The sequence below is a fragment of the Echinops telfairi genome, unplaced genomic scaffold (assembly GCF_000313985.2).
Source record: "Echinops telfairi isolate 266 unplaced genomic scaffold, ASM31398v2 ScPeMD7_3533;HRSCAF=4204_0, whole genome shotgun sequence".
NCBI classification, from domain to species: Eukaryota; Metazoa; Chordata; class Mammalia; order Afrosoricida; family Tenrecidae; genus Echinops; species Echinops telfairi.
In genome coordinates, this window is record NW_022107431.1 from 745761 (window position 1) to 761516 (window position 15756).

Consider the following 15756-nt stretch of genomic DNA (forward strand, 5'->3'; position numbering starts at 1 on the left):
CCCCAACAGTCCTCCGGAGACACACTACAGACCTGCCCGAGGCCCTTAGGGTCAAGTCTCTAGCACAGCTCGGCTGGGTCCAGTCTCCCCACATTGTCCTCAGTGACCGGGGAGCTTGGTGGGGTGCCCCTTCTGTCAGAGAGGCCGGGTCTGCCCCAGCACCTGGAACCTCCACAAAATGCCTGTTCATTGGCCACAAACACATAAGCTACTTAGTTCTACAAAGCTGGAGAATCAGATACTTAGAATAACTCCTTTTTATTTCCCCAACATTTAGGGTTATACAAATGTAGTGGTTATATCATTTGTTCAGAGGGCGTTTCAACCAAAAACTGATGGAGCAATTTAAGCCCAGCCAGCGGGCCCCTCCCTCCAGGGTGGCCTCAGGGACAGCTCTTTGCTCAGTGGGTCTCCACCAGCCTCATGCCACGACCCTTTCATACAGTTCATGTGGGTGACCCCACCCAGAAAGTTATTTTCATTGCTACTTCATCACTGTAATTCTGCTACTGTTATGAATTGGGCGACCCCTGTGAAAGGGTCATTTTACCCCCAAAGGGGTCGCGACCCACCGGCTGAGAACCACTGTCTTTGCTGCTTCCAGGCCACATTCCCGCAGGGACCACTGGGAGGATGTTTCCGTCTGTCGTGCACAGGGTCGGACGGAGCCCACTGGACAGCGCGCAGCGACTGTGGCAGCAGCAACACAGCCACGTGGCCCCACTGCTTTCTTTGACAGGGGCCGTCTGAGAGGCACTCGGGTCCAGCTTCTGTCCAGCGTGACTTTAAGCAAGAGAACCCGGAAAGGATCTGTCATCGTCGAGGTGTTTCTCTCTAGCTGCCGGGCGTCTCCGTGGAGCAAGTCTGACACGGGAAGAAACCGGGGGCCGTGCAGGGGGGCAGAGCAGCAGCAGGTCTCAGACCATAGACCCGGGCCACGGTGGTTCCGAACCCAGGAGCCCCTCTGGGACAGACACACAGGGCCTGGGCCTTCAGTCTGGCCAGAGAGCAGGGACGTGGGTGTGGGGGGGCTGGGGAGCACAGCTTCTTCCTCAAGCAGGAAGAGAGGGACCTGAGGCCCAGCCAGGGGTGAGAGACCGTGGACCTGTTGTGGAGCAGAGACCTCCTGGGTGCTACAGGGAGATGAGATGGGGTGGGGACCCGGACCAGTGTAACAGTTGGTGCCAACACAACCCTCACTCACCTCTCTGCCCCGCTCTCTGTGGCCTTCCAACGGCCACAGCTCAGAGGAGCCTTGTTACGAGCACTGTGACCCCTCTCTTCCCTACATCGGCTGCACGCTCAGCACTGCTTCGGCTGTGGTGAGTGGCTCCACATGGGGTCCGGTAACTGCATGGGGTGTGTGTGTGAAACATTGACAATGGGAAAGGTTTCTGACTGGCAGTGACCGAGATGCAATTCCAAATGAAAGGTATCACGGCTCCGAGGTATCTCTGTCAGGGCCTGCCCGTGTGTCTGGTTGCAAAATCATTGCAGCCTTGGGCCTGAACATGCAACATGCACTCATAGCCCAAACCAAGACCAGCCCCAGAGGTGGTGTTTCCAATACTATCAACACCCTGAACTTCATTACAAGCCGTGGTTGATTTGCCTGTTTATTTTGCATACCTACCTACCTGTTCTTGTTCGTGTTGTTGTTAGATGAAATCAAGTCGGCTCTGACCCATAGTGACGCTGTGCACTACAGAACAAGACACTGCTGGGTCCTGCGCCAACCTCACAGTGGTTCCTGGGCCCGAGCCCATGGTTGCAGCCACTGCAACCTGCCTCTTCGAGGACCCTCCACATTGTCAGACATCATGTCCTTCTCCAGGGCCTGGTCTCTCCTCACAGTATGTCCAAAGTATGGAAGACGACGAAGTCTCGACATCTTTGCCTCTAAGGAGCACTCTGGCCTCACTTCTTCCAAGACCGATCAGTCTGCCCTTTTAGCAGTCCATGGGACTGTCAACATTCTTCTACAGCCCCACACTTCAAATGCATCCATTCTCCTGTGCTCTTCCTTATTCAGTGTCCAGCTTCCAGAGCACATCATGCTGCGTCAGGTGTACCTGAGGTCTCAAAGTAATGCTCTTCAAGGTTCTAAAGAGGTCTCGTGCCGCAGATTGACCTAATGCAATACATCTTTTGAGCTCTTGACTGCTGCTTCCCTAAGCATCGATTGTGGATCCAAGTAAGACAGAATCCTTGACAGCATCAATCTTTCCTCCACTTACCATGATGCCACCTATTGGTCCAGCGGTGAGGATTTTGCTCTTTCGGACGTTGAGTTGTAATCCATCCAGAAGCACAACCCTGGAACTTCACCAGCAAGTGCTTCAACTCTGCTTTCAGCAGCAAGGGTGTGGCACCAGGTCGTGGACAGGCCTTCCTCCAGTCCTGGTGCTGCACTCTTCTTCACGCCAGCTTCTCTGAGGGTGTGCTCCGCACAGAGATTGAAGTGTGGTGAGAGGACACAACCCTGACACACACCTTCCCAGATTGTAAACCGTGCCGCATTTCCTTGTTCTGCTTGAGCAACTGCTTCTTGCCCTATGGATAAGTTCCAAATTAGCACAATGAAGGGTTCTGCAATTCCTGTTCCTCTCAAGGTTATCCAGTTTGTTCTGGTCCACACAGTCGAATGCCTTCGCATAGTCAATGGAACACAAGTAAACCTTTTTCTGGTACTCTCTGCTTTGAGCCAAGATCCATCTGGCTTCAGCGATGATAGCCCTTGTTGCACATCCTCTTCTGGATCCGGCCTGTATGTCTGGCAGTATCCTGTCAATGTGTTGCTTCAATCATTGTTTAACGATCTTAAGCAAAATTTTACTTGTATGTGACGTCAATGATACTGTTATACACGTTGAGCAATCTGTTGGGTCACCTATCTTTGGAACGGGCACAGATATGGGTCTCTTCCAGTCAGTTGGCCAGGTAGCCGCCTTCCAGATTTCCTGGCACAGCTGAGTGAGTGCTTCCAGTGCTTCTTCAGCTTTTGGAAACATTTGAATGGGTATGCTGTCAATTCCTGGGGTCTTGTTTTTGGCTAATGCATTCAGCGCAGCTTGAACTTCACCCACCACTTGTCTGTCAGTCTGTCGCCGTGGAGGCTCGTGTGTTGCTGCGATGCTGGACGCTGGTCACTGGCATTTCACACGCTGGCAGCGTCACCGGAAGTGAACAGGTTCCAGCAGAGCTTCCAGACTAAGAGCAGACAGTGAAGAAGGTCTTGGCTCCCAACTTTGGAGGAAGAAGCAGCTGAAAACCTCATACATTGCTTAGGAGATTTTCAAACACTGTATACCTGGGTTATGTAAAAAATTCTTGGGTGAAAAGGGTATCCACTGGAAAAGTTTAAATTCATGTGCCAGAATTGACCTGATAGCAACAGGTGATGAAAACTAATAAGCTAAACATAGGGCGTGGGACAGGTGTAGTGGAAACGATAAGAAACTGCCTCTGAACCCAATTCAGGCTGGTGGGGGACACCACTTAGGCTGCCCCCAGCACCATGGGGGGGCCCCACGGGGGGATAGGGCAGGTTGTCTGGTGGTCCTCCTCAGCCTGTGTGCTCCAGTGTTCATCAACAATAACACTTCAAGATCTATGTTGAGCTACAATGCTGTCTGTGATTAAAGAACCTCTCTGCTGTCGAGTCAGTGCTGACTCACAGGGACCAGGAGCACAGGGTGGAACTGCCCCTGTGGGTTTCCGAGACTGTCACTCTTCACGGGAGTAGAAAGGCCTCTCTTTCTCCCATGGGGCTGCTGCTGGTGGCTTCAAACTCTCGACTTTGTGGACCTCAGCCCAAACCATAACCACTACACCAACTCTAATTAGTATGAATATTTTTCAAGTTTATGCATTAACCACTAAAGCTAATGAAGCAGAAATTGAAGAATTTTACCAATGTTTTCAGTTTGTAAGGGATCAAACATGCAATCAAGACACATTGAACATTGCCGGTGGTTGGAATACAAAAGTTGGATACAGAGGAAGGATTGGCAGTTGGAAAATGTGCTCTTGGTGACAGAAATGAAGCTGAGATCCCATGTGAAAGTTAGATTTATTGTGCCAACTGGGCTTCTGTAGGAACATGTGGGCGGAGTTTAATCAGGCCACAGCTTGATCAGAGGGTGACAAAAACAAATGGCTTTCCAAGGCTGGCTTTTCCCTCTCTTTCTCCCTTGTGATCTGACCAGTGTGCTGCTGCCTGAACTAGTCCTTAGCATCCACCATGTGCTGCACTTCCTGTGGGCTGAGCCAACCCATGGATTGAGTTGCCTTGCTGTGCATTGTTAGAGCTTGTGGCTCTATCAGCACCAGCTTCACTATGCTCCTGGCCTGTGCTGCATCTCAATTTCTCATCTTCCTGTCATGGCTGCTCCACCCGGGTGGTGTCTGCTGCCTGTTGACTGAGTCTGCTCGTCTTGCTTGAGGGCAGATTCCACTGTCTGCTTTCTTGACCTTGGACCAGCAGCCAGAGTGAGTTGAAGGATCTTCAGTATATTAACTCTTCCATGAAAGTAAAGTAATTTGAACTGAGCCCTCTGTACTGCTGTGTGGACTAACTAGCTGTTGTATTCCTTCTCACTATAGAAATCTATCTATCTATCTATCTATCTATCTATCTATCTATCTATCTATCTATCTATCAATCTATCTATCTATCTATCTATCTATCATCGATCGACCTATCTATCTTCATAAGTGTCCTTGTTTTGTTTCTCTAGAAACCCTGCCTAGCACTCCCATGACAGAATATTTCAAAGGCAGCAACTTCTTCGCTGCAAAGACCTTTTTGCAACAAAACAAAAGGCAACTACATTCATGGGACTTCCCAGATGGAATACACAGGAAGCAAATGCACTGCATCTGTGGGAAGAGAGGATGGGGACGTGCAATGAGATCACTCCCAACAAGGCCAAGGGCAAACTCTGGAACATAAATTGCTCACATGAAATGTTAAGTTGAAGCTGAAGAAAATTAAAACAAGTGTGAAACCTTGAGTATGTCCCACCTGAATTTATAGAGCATCTCATGACACAATGAACACTAATGACTGAAGACAGAGGGACTGTGAAATTAAAACCATCATACATGAAGAAATCAAAGGTCACATTGAAGAACAGGAAAGAAAAGGCCGAAGTGGATGTCAGAGCAGACGCTTAACACTCGGTCTGGAGTGTAGAGCGGCTAACGGGAATGGAAGAAACGGTGGAGTAGAAGAAGGGACAGAACATTTCATCGGGCAGCTCGGGAAGACGGAGTAAAGTGTTGCAACGAAATATGCAAAGACCTGGAACTAAAATGAAAAAGGAAGACTACACTCAGCACATCTCAAGCTGAAAGAACTGAAAGAAACATTCAAGTCTTGAGTGTTCATATTAAGGGATTCTATTAGCAAAATATTGAGCGAGTCAGGAACCATCCAGAGAAGATGGAAGGAACACAGAGTCTCTGTGTCAAAAAGAACTGGTCCACATTCAACCATTTCATGGTTTGTGACAAAATTCATTTCACATGGACTTGTTTTAGGTCTACTAAGGAATACCTTACTCAGTTTGCCTTTTCGGTATCTTGCCAAGTTAGTTTTGGTTTTACTACCGCAGCCAGCACAAAGCAGTGGGCTGTACAGGCACAGAAGAAGGCCCAGGGCAGAGGATCTAAACTTTCACCTGGGGCATCTCACCTGGTAACTGACCAGGAACAGTGATGGTCTGCCTCTCCCTCTAGGCTCTGTGTCCTTGGGCCGTGATGGTGCCTCCAGCTCACTGTACCCAACTGGTGGGCCCACAGATTTGCTGTGTCCTAGTAAGTGCCCACTTTTCCTGGGTGTGAGGGGTATGGCCAGTGGACCAAGATTCCAGAAGAATGGATGGGAACAAAATAATTAATATTAGGGAGAGATGATCAAGCCTGACCATGGATAAGGTGGTTATATGCTGTTTTAAAGCTGGTGTGGGGAAGTTGAACTTTGTGTGGCAAAGACGGCTATTTCCAAGAAGGCTTCTGAGAGAGAGAGGACTGAGCTCCTGAAGGTTGCCACTGAGACTCGGCATCCTGATTGTGTGTGTGAGAGAGGGCTGAGCCCCTGAGGGTGGACATGGAGACATTGTGCCCCGATCGTGCGAGGTGCGTGCACGTAGGACGCTCACTAAGCACATGTCTTCCATGGAGCTGTGGGGACACAATCACATCACGAGGCTTCATGGGGCGAGGAAACCACCGTAGACCTATTCTTTTTGTGCCAACAGATTGGGGTGGATTCCTTCAGATTTGTTAATGCCTCCTGTGACTGAGTACGTTCTGACTAGTAGCGACCTTATAGGGGTTTCAAGGTGAACAACCTCAAGGTCAGTGGCCAAGGTTCTCAGAGGCTGTTCATATTTATGGGAACAGACTTCCTCGAATTCCCCCAGGACCAGCTTGTGAGTTTGAACCAATAACCTTGTGGTTGTCAGTCCAATGTTTACCTGCCAGTGCAGCACATTTATAGTCTTCGTGTGAATATTTTGAACAGGACCAACATGCCTCTCTGGAAGATGGGCTCCAGGAAACGATGCGTAAGAACTCCTTACACAAACAACAAGGTCCACTCAGTCCGTCACCAAGCAGTGTTGTTGGAGTAGACAGAGTTCACGGTTCATGACCTGGGGAGCGAAATGCTCTTCTCTGAGTGAAGTCTGAGCGGCACTGCCCTCTCCCCCTGCTCGACCCCTATGTGACTCGTGGCTACTTCCCTGCTGCTATTGTGCCGGTACAGCACTTCCTACTCTGAGGACCTGGGCCTCTGACCTGGAGGCCATCCGTGGCTCTGGCTTTTTGAGAGAGTAGCCACGTGGATGGAAGTATCCCTGAGATCTCGTCATGGGCTCAGTGCCGGTGAAAACAGCCTTCAGTGTGACCACCGTGTCCTCGCTGTGCAGCCACCCATCTGGCTGACACAACAAGCTGCTGGCAGGTGGAAAGGGAAACCTGCAGACATGAAGCAGGACAAGCTTAGAGGCCACATTGCCTCTCTTCTGTGGCCGTGGCTCCTCGCAGGTTTGGATGTCGTCCTCACGGAGCATGGCAGTCTTGGATTGTCATGGTGTATTCCCTCAGCAGACTCCACTGTGCCTCCCTCGTGTCCAGGACCTGGTGGATCGCCGGCGTCCTGAATCCGGCTTCCTCCGGCTTCTGCCTTTTCTCTGTACAACCATCTTGTCACAGAGACCTCGCAGTAGGATATTGTCCAGGAAGGGCTGTGTTTCGGGGATTTCCAACTCCTTCCTCGCTGCCGAGAAGACACAACGCGTTCCACTCAAAAACTGAAGCTTTGCGTTCAAACCCAGAGAACGTCGCCTGACAGAAACATGGAGGCATGTCAGGGCGCGTTCCATTTGTGGTGACCTAAACACATTACAGATGGATGAGAAAATATGAAAATAAAACCCTTCCTAAGTGAAACCATACCGAGCCATCTTCCACTGTGAAATAAATAAAACAACGGTTTTCTTTCAAAGATATGGAATGGATCCACACCATTTGTTCTGCTTGTTTAAAGGAAACTATGCATTTTTAAAATTTTTGGGATAACTGAATTAGCCATCTTTCCAATCAAACTCTGCAAAAGACCCACTTCTTGGAGGAAATTAAAAGGAGAAAAGGCTCAATTTAAAACGTCTGCACTAGGTAAATGTTAACCATGGGAGTTTGTTCAGTGCATTTTCAGAAAAAATAAGGAAAAGGGGGAGTTTGCTGAAATCATGGCTACCACACACACAGGGCGGTGCTGCCATCATGAAGTGTCAGAAGCCGTCCCTCATCACATCTTCACTCATATCATGAGCTCTGTGTAACTGTCCAGAGACCAGCACTTGGGCAAGGGCAGCAAAGAGGAAGGCCCTTCATGAGATGGACCGTGGGCTCAAACACGGGGCAACTGTGAGCAGGGCGCAGCACCGAGCAATGTTCTTTCTGTTGTTGTACAGGGTCGCTGTGGGTTGGAACGGACTCGATGGCACCTAACAACAACAACAACAACAACAATAACGAGTGTTGTCTTTATAGCGTGCATAGCTCGCATTATTGGTCAAACTTGCCAGAGATTTTCTAATCCAAGTAGACGACAATTCAGTCAGTGTCTGTCCAACAGCTCACCTGATAGCACTTAGTGTTCCCCTGGCCATGGTGAAGCACACTTGCTCTCGAGTGCACCTGGCACATTCACCTAGAAGACTGGAGGCCTGGCTCTACAACCAGCCTCTTGATGCCTTTCAGAGGACCTAGACCATTAGATCACTCTGTTCACAGCAAGGGGTGTCTGGGCTTCGAGGGCAGAAACAACTGAAGTGGCTACCTCCAAAGAACACACACTTACTTTCTCACAGTTTTGGAATCTAGAAGGCCAAATTCAGAACCTGGTGCTAAGGGAACCCTTGCTTCTGCGTTCCAGCATCCAGGTGCTGATGCAATCCTTGCTGTTCAGGGACTGACAGGTGCATCTGCCTCTGACATCGTCCCTCTCCTGAGGGTCTATATCCATTTGGTTTGTCTTATCCTTCACAGATGATTGGACTTAGGACTCACCCAGCTTACTAACACAGCAAAAGAAACAACTCATGGGAAACAGAAGGAATTTTCCCAAATAGTCTCCCCCAAATATGTTAGATTAGGACACTGCTTGCAGCTAATGGTACATGATTGTCAGTTACTTCCCTGAAGGCAGTCAGCTGCCAGACTACTGTCTAGTCCCACCAAGGGTAGGGCCTACTCCCTGCTGTTGAGGACAAAGGGCTACTTCTCCCTAAAGGCAATTTGGTTCCTGTAGGTGGAGTTCACACCCTACTGATAATGGTCTCATTCAGGTTGAGCCAGGGAACAGGTCAAACCGGCTCAGTGGCATCCAAGTTAGGCTGCCATCCTGAATCTAGGATCCTCCCATCTTGCCACATGTGTACCACCAATCCCTCCTCTTCCTATAGCGTGTATACCCCTGGATCACCCCTCTCCCATTACTGTGTTACCTATAGCACAACCCTTTCCTGTGACATATTTAACTGTAATTAGGGGGCTTGCATGTCCCCAGAGAATATAAAAGCCTTGGTTAGCATTAAAAATCTCTCTCTCCACGTGGACCACCAAGTGAGGCTAAGGTGAGCATCGCTACCATGAAATGTGTCTGATTCCATTATTTCAATCTCTTTTCTATCTCTTATACTCTTCATGACTTTACTACAATCTTTACTTATTATCGCTGTACAATTGCGCCTACCGGACCCGTGATGATGTTTTAGGGGCTGGATTCCCCTCACACAACCCCAATTTCCAAACATATTTCCAGGTACAGGGGTTAAGATTACAGCACACATGAGAGGGGAAGGGTAATTAAGTACATAACAAATTGAATTAATTTAGAAAAAATGATAATATAAATTCATACTAAGATACTAAACACATTCCTAAGTTGCATAAATAACCATAACTAAGTCAGCATCATGTAAGAAGACAAAAGTATAAACCAATAGTCCTCAGGGGCATAACCAAAAAAAATAATATAAACAAAACAAACAAGCAAAATGAACCAAACTCACTGCCATCAAATTGGTACCAACTCATCGTGATCCTACAGGGCAGATTATACTGCTCAATAGGGTTGTAAACTTTATGGGAGCAGGTGGCCTCATCTTTATCCCATGGAGTGGTTGCTGGGTTTGAACTTCAGACCTCGAAGTTAGCAGCTCAACGCTTAACCCGCTACGCCTTCAGAGTTCCTTGACAACACATCAGCAAATTAAACACAGAATTATAGAAAAGTGTTTATGAAGGGACCTCAAAAATTTTGCGGAGCAATTTCATGATCTTTCATTCCATTTTTCTTTGAACTTTTGAACGTCCTAGTATGAGACTCGCCTAAGGGAGAAGTAAAGAATGAAAATGCGGCATCAGGACTGGAGTAAGGCTTATTAGCAACCGGGGTACGGAGGTGACACGCCCTTGCTTGTCAGTGAGGAGGACTTGAAGCACTTGCTGATGAAGGTCAAGGAGTGCAGCCTTCGCTATGGATTGCAGCTCGATGTAAAGAAGACCAAAGTCCTCATAACTGGATCAATAGGTCACATCAGGATCAATGGAGAAAAGATTGAGGTTGCCAAGGACATTGCCTTGCTTGGATCCACAATCATTGCTCATAGACGCAGCAGCCAAGAGATCAAAAGATGCATTGCGTTGGGTAAATCTGCTGCACACGATCCCTTTAGAGTGTTGGGAGCAAGGAGATTGCTTTGAGGACTTCGGTGCACCTGACCCAAGACATGGTGTTTTCAATCGCCTCATCTCCACGTGAAAGTTGGAAACGAATAAGGAAGATTGAGGGAAATGGATGCATTTGCACTGTGGTGCTGGAGAAGAATATTGAACGTGTGATGGACTGCTGAAAAGACAAACTGATCTGAGTTGGAGGGGGTATGGCCAGAGTGTTCCTTAGGAGCGAGGATGGCGAGACTTCATCTTACGTATGTTCGACGTGTTGTCAGGAGAGACCAGTCTCTGGGGAGGACATCAGGTTTGGTAGACGGGCAGTGAGAAAGAGGAAGGCTCTCAATGGGATGGACGGACACAGGGGCTGAAACAATGGGCTCAGGCACGGGGACAGTGGTGAGGCTGGTGCAGCACCAGGCAGCGTTCTGTTCTGTTGTGCATACAGTCGTTAAGTGTCAGAACGGACTCGATGTCATCTAACAACAACAACAACAACAACAACAATGGGAAAACTGACTTAACACCGAAGGCAATCAAAGGAAGTGAACACATTAACAGGTGGGAGGAGAAGCACTATATGATCGTTCCAATGACTGCAGACAAAACATTTGACACTGTCCAGCACTCACTCGTGACTCTGAACGAAGAACAAAGGACACTTCCAGAGGGCGCACAGGATGCCTACAGCTCAGTGCAGGGATATCGAATGCTGACAGTGAGGGACGAACATTCACTCCACCCCTTCCTGTGTAATAACCTAGGGCAAAGGGCAAGACACAGACAACCAGAGAGAATGGAAAACAAGCAGTAAAGCCGTCTTTCCCTTTGATAACCTGATTATGCACAGAATGTCCCGAGAAACCTGAAAAAACGTATACAGGTTATAAGAGACTTTAGTTTCTTTATCACAAGGTACAAAGTCAATGTATAAAAATAAAAGTTATCTCTATCCATTAACAGAGAACAATGAAAAAATAAGTTATAAAGCAATTCCATTTACAGTATTAGCCCAAACATAAAATATTTAGGGGCATCTTTACCAAAATATGTGTTAAACCTTTATAATGACCATCACGTATCCAAAGTTTGTCATACTGCAGTGGCTTGTGTGTTGCTGTGATGCTGGAAACTATGCCACTGGCATTTCAAACACCGGTAGGGTCACCCACGCAGAACTTCTGACTTAGACTACAAAGAAGGAATCAGCTGACTGCTTCTGAGAAATTAGCCACGGAAAGCTTTATGGGTAGCAAGGGGATGGCATCAAACACTGCACACCTCACAACAGCAGCAGAGCGTTGTCAGAGACAGTGGCAGAAGATGAGCCCTCAGAAGACATTCAGATATGACAGGAAGAGCTGCCTCCTCAAAGCAGTCAGCCTTAATTACGTGGGTGGGGTAAAGGCTGGGGAGCACACTGGATGACAGGAAGAAGAAAGCAATGTTAGGTTTTGAGAAAGACTTATTAACAACCTGTGAATGCAGATGACATAACCTTGCTTGCTGAAAGTGAGGAGGACTTGAAACATTTGCTAATGAAGATCAAGGATCGCAGCCTGCAGGGTGGATTACAACCTGTGGGGGGAGGTCAGATGCTTAATCCTCCCTGAAGGCAATCGCTGCCAGACTGCTGTCTCACCCCACCACAGGGGTGGGCTTGCTTCCTGCTGCTGGAGACAATGGATTACTTCTCCCTAAGGCTTGCGACCATTAGCTTGGTTCCTATAGGTGGAGTTCATACCCTACCCATAATGGTCTCTATCAGTTGAGCCAGGGAACAAGTCAAACAGGCTCTGTGACATCCAAAGTTAGGCTGCCATCCTGTATCTAGGATCCGCTCATCTTACTACATGCATACCCCAAATCCCTCCTCTTCCTATTACGTGGATACCCCTAGATCGCCCCCTCCCATTACTGTATTACCTATAGCACAACCCCTTCCTATGATGTATGTTTTCCCCTGTAATTAGGGGATTGCATGTTCCCATAGAATAAAAAAGCCTTGGTTAGCATTAAAGATTCTCTCTCTCTCTCTCTCTCTCTCTCTCCATGTGGACCACCAAGTGAGGCTGAGGTCAGCATGCTACCATGAATTGTGTCTGACTCCATTTATTTCTATATTTCTCTTCTATCTCTCATGCTTTCTATAACTTTACCATAATCTTTACTTATTATCATGGTACAAATGCGTCTAAGGGACCCGTAATGATGTGCTAGGGGCTGGTTTCTCCTGCAACAACCCAATGTAAAAAAAAAAAAAGACCAAACTCTTCACAACGGAACCACCAGGTCACATCATGACAAATGGAGGAAAGACTGACTAGGTGAAGGACTTCATCATGCTTAGATCCACAATCAGTACTCATGGAGCAGCATTCATGAAATTAGACAACATTTTGCATTGGGTAAATCTGCTACCGCAAACCTCTTTAAAGGATTACAAAGAAAAGATGTTATTTTGAGGGCTAAATTTCCTTTACATAAATTATAGTGATTTTAATCATCTCCTATGAATGTGGAAGCTGGAAAATGATTTAAAAAGAACCCGGGAAATAGGATGCGCTTATATCATGGCATCGATGAAGAATATCAAAAGTACTGGGGACTGCTGGAAGCAGACAAATCTGTCTTGGAGGAAGGTCAGCCAGTGCTTCTCAGCAGGGAGGACAGTGGGACTCCTCTCAGGTCCCCGGAGAAAGACAGCAGCTTAGTGTGTGAGGCCGTTTTCTAGGAAACCACATCCAGTGACACTCTGGTCTGTGTAAGGGAGCTTCACATCAGGAAGGAACTTTATGTCCAGAAAGGAGCTCAGCCCGACTCAAGGGCATGAGTCAAGCCCGTGGGAGCCCTTTTCAGTCATCCGGCTGTTCATTTGTGAGGATGAAGTCGAAGGACATTGAAAGAAGTCCATGAAAGCCAGGAGATGCCTTGAATAGATCCCTCCTGAATTTAGAGAACTTCTCAAGAACAGATTTGACACATTGTACACTGATGACAGGAGATCTGATGCGCTGTGAGAGGACATCAAGACCATCATACATGAAGGAAGCCAAAGGTCATTAAAAAGACAGGAAAGAGAGAAATGATCAAAGTGGATCTCAGAAGAGGCACTGAAACTCCGATATAATTGTGACATATTAACATGTAATGACAGCATTAAAAGTAGTAGAGCCAAAATCCAACTAGAGAAAAAATGATATTAATTGTAGTTGGTGCTATAATATAAATCTTGTAGAAGAAATTTATTCTTGTGGGAGAAACTTCATTATTGTCTTGAAATACTTTTTAACTTCTGCTGGAATAGAAATTTATTTGCTTTATCAGAAACAGTTTAACTGGGCTGAAAGAAAAGAAGGAACTAGATTTTTAGAATAATCACACACTTGAAATACAAGATGTAGGGATCAATTAGTCCATTTTTCTATTCAAGGTATGACGGCATTCAACCAATTAGAGGATAAAGTGACAAATACTGATCTGTCATTTGTAATCACCTCAGGAGACCAGAGATTCCTGTTGCTGTTGTTTTTTGTAATTAGTTCTCATTCCAGAAATCCCTGGAGCCAATTATTTATAAAGCCTGACACAGAAGCGTTATGTTAACAAGAATAAGCTCTTATCTGTATCAGTGCACATGATCTGGTCTAGCTGGATCGGTAAGGTAGAATTGGGGTCATGATAGTTGGGGTAGGAAGCATTAAAGAACTAGAGGAAAGTTATGTTTCATTGATGCTGTAATAAACCCTGACTGGCTCGTCTCTTCCTTGTGACCCTTCTGTGAAGGGATGTCCAATTGTCTACAGATTGGCTTTGGGTCTCCACTCTGCACTCCCCCTCATTCACATCGGTATGATTTTTTGTTTTGGGTCTTTGATGCCTGATACCTTATCCCTTCGACACCTCATGAACACAAAGGCTGCTGTATTTCTTCCATGTGGGCTTTGTTGCTTCTGAGCTAGATGGCTGCTTGTTTATCTTCAAGCCTTTAAGATCCCAGATGCTGTATCTTTTGATAGCCGGGCACCATCAGCTTTCTTCGCCACATTTGCTTATGCACCCATTTTGTCTTCAGCGATCCTGTCAGGAAGGTGAGCATCACAGAATGACAGACAAGAGCTCACAACACAGGGAATCCAGGACAGATAAACCCCTCAGGACCAATAATGATAGTAGTGCTACCAGGAGGGTAGGGGGAAGGTGAGGGGAGAAAGGGGTAACCGATCACAATGACCTATATATAACACCCCCACAAGGGAATGAACAACAGAAAAATGGGTGAAGGAAGACAGCAGATGATGTAAGATATGAAAGTAATAATAATTTATAACTTATCATGAGTTCATGAGGGAGGGAGGGAAACATGAGGAGCTGATACAAAGGGCTCAAGTAAAAAATATTTTGAAAATGATGATGACAACGTGTACAAAAGTGCTTGACATAGATGTATGGATGGATATATGGATTGTGATAAGAGCTGTAAGAGCCCCCAATAAAATGATAAAAATAAAATAAAAGACTAAGCTAAATTTATCATTGAAATCTTGCTATGGTTTTTGTTGGAAGCGTGGTTCGAAGTCAGCTTTGGGGCACCTTGCCAGTTCTTTGGGTCCCTTCTCTTACTGTGATTACGTGACACAGGGCGGACGTGAGTGCTTCCTCCCGTGTCACCCAGGAAGCAAGGCTGTTCTTTAGTGCTGAGTCTGCTAAGACTCGGGACGACCTCAGGTAGAATAGAGTGGGATGCTGCCAGGCCCTGCACTTTCTCCGCCATGGCTGGCGTGCATGAGAGGAGCTCTGGCGATGTCGTGGTTACTCATTGGGTGTCTAACCACAAGGTCAGCAGCTTGAAACCACTAGCTGCTCAGAGAGAGATCGACTAGGCTTTCTACTCCTGTAAAGAATTACAGTCTTGGGAACTCACTTGGGCAGTTCTACCTGTCCTACAGAGTCACTGTGAGTCCTCTCAATGGCAGTGAGCTTTTATTTTATTTTGTTTATATTGACGGGCTGTGGTGTCAATCCATTCCACAGAGGGAGCATTCCCTGCATTTTCAGTGATCCCCTTTCTACCTTTTCTTTTCCTTATTCCTTGCCCAGTCTTCGCACAGTTGGAAATATCATGGCATAAGTCAGGGGCATTGTGGTCCTCTGAGTGCTATCTTTACTCCTTAACGTTTTAAAGAGCCGGTTGGTAGTATTTTCCCCGAGGCAAACTGTTGTTTTGTGACGTTGTCACTGCTGCTCTCATGAGCATTGACTATGGATCTGAGTAGACTTAAATCCTCGACAACTTCAATATTTTCTGCATTTATTACGATGATACTTACTGGTCGAGTGAAGATCTGCTTGTTTGTTTTCTGTATGTGAAGTGTAACGCAGATGGAAGTGTAATGCAGATGGAAGTGTAATGCAGATGGAAAGGTGATGCAGATGGAAGTGTAATGCAGATGGAAGGGTGATGCAGATGGAAGTGTAATGCAGATGGAAGGGTGATGCAGATGGAAG